Source organism: Phyllobates terribilis, unplaced genomic scaffold, assembly GCF_046119375.1.
Source record: "Phyllobates terribilis strain yellow unplaced genomic scaffold, ASM4611937v1 Scaffold_5538__1_contigs__length_50923, whole genome shotgun sequence".
NCBI lineage: Eukaryota > Metazoa > Chordata > Amphibia > Anura > Dendrobatidae > Phyllobates > Phyllobates terribilis.
The window spans coordinates 21,494-26,846 of NW_027368285.1; the positions used below are offsets into that span (position 1 = coordinate 21,494).

General features: G+C 36.7%; 1 pseudogene; it reads right to left on the bottom strand.

Annotated features, from left to right (window-relative positions):
• Positions 1-639: 639 nt before the first annotated feature.
• Positions 640-5,001, bottom strand: LOC141250284 (uncharacterized; annotated as a pseudogene).
• Between the last annotated feature and the right edge of the window lie 352 nt (positions 5,002-5,353).

A 5,353-nucleotide genomic window follows, 5' to 3' on the forward strand; every position in this document is an offset into this window, starting at 1 on the left:
ACAAAAGCTCAACAGACAACAACGGCGCTACTCCTCGTCGTTCTCTTACACTCCATCTCCTCAACCTTTCTTGCTGAACCCTAATTCGGAACTCCCAAACCTCCCAAAACACATCCAAGCCTAAACAGAGAACAAACCCGTTTACGAGCTCACGGCATCTCCAACATTAGATCTCACCGCCTCTCCAACACTTGCTCGTTCTGCTCCTCCTCCAACTCCTCTGACAAGACCCGCCTCTGATAAGGAAACCATTGGTGAAGGCGGGTGTGGAATCCCAATTCACTTCTCCTACTTCCTAGTTTGTCTTTTCAAAGCGCTCCTAATCTGCCAAGATCTTGTCTTCTCCGTGCTCCTTCCTATCGTTGCCGTTCACCACCGACTTTCTTCACCTCCGACAGAGGAAGTAGAAAGAAGAGATTCAAAGGACATCAAAACTATCTTAGCAGAGAAAAAGGAGATTTAAACAGAAAAGTGTCAATATAGAAAGAAGAGATTAAATTGATGCATAAATCTCACAATAAAATCTATTTAGGGTTCATGAGAAAATCAATTCGGTGAAATTTGTATGCTGCATTTTGTTTGATGTTTGTGTTAACCCAAATCTCTTATTTATCTCTTCAAAATATGGCGGGGAGATTGTCAAAATATCATATCATATATCAATCTGAATTAAAGACTAACTTATGGTTAATTTTTAGAAAAAATTAGGGTAAAATATAAATTTCACCCTTTTGATGAAAGAACTAAAGGATTGGAATTGTGGGTGGTGAATTGTTAATAAACAACACTTTGAATGGTTTAAAATAAATATCCACACGGGTGGCTTTCTTCAAATTGAGCTACATAACAAGTGACTAAATAAAAACAAAATTATGTACGAATTATTACATTTTCACTTTTATATTACTTTGTTTTCTTAGCATATCCATAGTCTATATTCAGAGTTTAATAGTACATATTCATTATTTGGTTATTGAGATTAGTTTACGTATTTTAAGCTTATTTCAGAAGATTCTAGTTTACATAAATGTTTAAATTTATTATTCATTTTGAACTAGAAGGTAAGAGTGAATACAATGCAAGGGAGGCTGAAAAGCATGAGAACGAGAAGGCAAGAGGAGTAATCGATGAAGTAGTCGATAAAGCATATAGATGAGCCAAGACGACAAGAGGAGATAGAGAAGACGGGGAACTACAAGACGGATAACGAGAAGGCGCGAGAGAACTTAGATGCCGCCACGCAGACAGTGGGAAATGCTTATGATACACTAGTACATAAAGCCAAATTTACCACGTTCCTAAATCCACTAATTACCACAGTTGAAAATTGTAGTTACAGTGGATGTAGTGAAATGGTTAGTACAGTTACATGTTTACCACGGTCGGTTAATTCACCTCATTTCAATATCAGTGGTAATTGTCCGAACTGTAGTAAATATGTCGGTCCTAACACTTAGTTGTAACCGTGTGAGAATAGTTTGAAACAGTAGTAAATTTGGTTAATTTACCTTGTTTCAATAACAGTAGTTAATAACAACAGTAGTAAATCTATCGGTTTGTCGGTAGTAAGATGTATAAATGTGGTAAACGTGCGAACTCTAGTAAAAATGTTAACTGTAGTAAAATTTATTATAGTAATATTGCATTTTCCTTTGGTATACGGCTCGTTATCTTAACATATGAAGTAAACATAATAACAAATTTATAATGATAAATTTAATATTGTTACTTTTATAATAAGTAGGGTTGATAACAAAGAATTAAAATATAATCGGCCATAAATAATAATATGTGTGTATTAAATAAAATCAATCCCTTTCCTATCAAGAATGACGCACAACTCACCAATTTAAACTTATTGCAAATAATATTTTCTAAAAATATACTTTGCTAGCTAGACAGTTGAGTTGACTAACTAAGACATGAATCTCTGCACAAAAGCAATCCAATATTCTCGAATCTTGTCTATTTCATTTTTTGATAATGACTTCAATCCACGTGTCAACTAAGACATGAATCTCTGCACAAAAGCAATCGAATATTCTCGAATCTTGTATATTTCATTCTTTGATAATGACTTCAATCCACGTTCCACGTAAGATTGTTTGCCAAAACATTATTTACTTTAGTTTAACAAAAATAAAATTAATTAAGGAATCGATAAAAAATGCAGGTAACATACCTCTCTGAAATTAAATTCTTCTTCCCCCTTATCATACCTAGTATACATCGAATGACATAGTACCCACAATGGGATTAATTATGCTGGGCATGCTCACAACTTATACGCATTCTTTACCCTAAGTGCCAATAAGCAGTTCATAAAATTTCAGTATTGCAGAGTTAAAGCAGCAAATTGTAATATACTGTAAATTTCTTACTTCTATCAGCTCAAATTTCACACATACCGCTCTTGCCAACTACGAGTCAGCTCATTTTAAAAATTGCAATAGTCAGAAATCAAGAGGATACAACACCAAAGCTCATATTTTATATGTTACAGTTCCTACTGTACAAATCATCAATCACAGAGATAAATTTTTCAAAGATCAAAGGCTCAATTAAACTTAGCAACACAAAACAACACTCACCTGGCTAGTTTAAATTGTCCTCAACTTTTTCAGCAGAGAAGAGAACAGCAACTCAGAATATCTGAAATTGTGACTGTAAATAGCTATCTAAGTGCTAGTTTCTTTTTACTGTTTTGTTCTATTTTCAACTCTGTAAAGGTTGAAGTTAGATTTCAGAGTCAACATAGCAACAACCACAAATACAGTAAATCAGAATATCCAAAATTATGGTTTAAACTGTAATCAATGATCCAAAGTATCTAAATTCTATCTTATGTTGGTCTTTGCTTATCCTCAACTTCAACAGATTCTATAAGCATCTATTTATAGTTCACACTTCAGAATAAGTAGTTTCTGGTGTTTGACATGGTTGCATATAAACAGGAGCTGGTTGATTGGGAGTTCAAGAAGCAGAAAAGGGAAGATTGCACGCCAGCTACAAAACATCAGCTCAAAGTGTTGTGATTACAAAACCCAACACAATCTCTAATCAAATTAACATAATCAAAACCTTTTTCATGTCAAATAATAACACCAAAGAAAAAAAAACAATAACACCATGTTGATTCTTGGGAGTGACATCTGTTGGGTCTACCATATTGATGGGACCCCGGTCTATCTTGTCCAAAAAAAAAATACTAATAATAACACCAAAGAGAAGACCATCCACATCCGTGCCTTGCCATGCCTAGGCATGGATGTCCTTTTTGGGACGATGCCTAGGCATCGTCCCCGTGTCACCCAGTGGGTGGCACGATGCCTAGGCATCGTGCCCCATATATATATTTTTTTAGTTTTTTAACATTAAAACAATACATTGATTAATTTATTAATTTTTAATTTTTAATATAGTGTTATATTGTTAATTTAATTATTATATATTTCATTAAATAAAAATTATAATATTAAAATAGTCTTAAGTAACGAAATCGAAATTTGAACTGCGACGAACAAACATGTTACACTATGCGAAATACAGAACATACCATATTACAACAACACAAATAAAGACGTTAACGCGGACGGAAACGAGTGAATAAAACAACAAACATAAACGCATAGATCTTAAAGCAAACAAGACACACGATTATTGAAGCTCGGACAATCAACGTAACCTCCAAATATGTTGCATCAGGTCCGAAGTGAGTCTCTCATGCATGTTGACGTTGTGCATTTGACGGTTCATATTCATGTAATCATCGAGAGAGTTTATTGTAGAACTCTCCCTTATGATATGAATTCCATCATCAGATCCCCAACACTTTCCCTGGTGTCTTGTTCGAACTCCATTCTCAGGCTTTCCATCTCACTGTCGTAGTTTCTGTATGTGTGGCGCTCATCCTCCACTATCATATTGTGCAATGTGATGCAGCAATCCATGATCTTCCAGAGTGTGGATCTGTTATGGGCAAGAGCCGGATTGCGTATTATTGCAAACCTTGCTTGCAAAACACCAAATGCACGCTCTACAACTTTCCTACAAGACACTTGCACCTGAGAGAACTTCGACTCCATATGAGTTATCGGATTTCCGACCGCGCTCATAAACGTAGCCCACGATGGATAGATGTCATCAGTTAAGTAGTACGACATGTTATACTGAACCATTAACAGTATATTCAACCTGAGGTGTCGTGCCGTTGAGAAGATCTTCGAACACCGTTGAATGCTGCACAATTGATATGTCATTGAATTTCCCTGAAACCCCAAAGAAAGAATGCCATATCCACGTGTCCTGGGTAGCCACAGCTTCTAAAACAAGGTTCAGTGTTTTGCTTTTCTCTTGGAATTGACCGTGCCACGGCGTTGGACAATTCTTCCATGTCCAATGCCTACAGTCAATACTCCCTAGCATTCCCGGAAAACCTCTTGCACCGTTGATAGCTAGAATTCGTCGTACATTGTCTTCATCGACCCTCCTCATGTAGGTTGCACCAAACTCCGCAAACACAGCATCACAGAAACGCGACAGACATTCCAGAGCCGTATTTTCACCCATGCGGTAATACTCATCAACCGCGTCGGCACAACAACCATAAGCTAGCATGTGAATGGCTACGGTGCATTTTTGGAGCATGGATAACCCCGGGCGGCAAACAACATCTAGCTTGCGCACAAAGTAATCATCTTGTTTCAACACCCCGGCAACTACTCGTTCGAACAAGGGCCTCCTCATTCGGTATCTGCATCGGAACTTATCTGCATAGGTCGCTGCGGGACCGAAGTAATCTCGTTCGAGTAGCAAGGCACGGTCGACCCTCTCTCTGTTAATAACTTTACGCTTCTTCCTTGAATTTCTTTGTGGTGCTTGATGTTGTTGTACTTGTTGTTTTTGGACGAGCTATATCATACGAGGTACGGTGGACCGTACATAACTACTAACTTGGCCGAGGAGATCGTCAGATGATGAAGAGCTTGATGTAGTAGACATGGTTGTGTTTAGTTACGAAATGAAATAGTGTTGGTGTGTCAAGAATGAGTTGCAGAGTTATGAAATGGGTGAAGGTTGGTGTATGGAAATTTAGTTTCATCTTTGATTTATATATACATGGCTCATATGTTTGGCTCAGAATTTGAATTCAATTTGAAATTCAAATTTGAATTCTATTTGAAATTGAATTCAAATTTAAATTTGAAATCAACACTAAATTCAAATTCAAATCCAGAGCGAAACTCAAAGTTGAAGAGTGGCAGCTTTTCTGAGTTGCAGTGCTTCAGAGTTACAGTGTCACAAAATTACAGTGTTGCAGAGTTGAAGATTTTAAAATTAAAGTACAATTTCA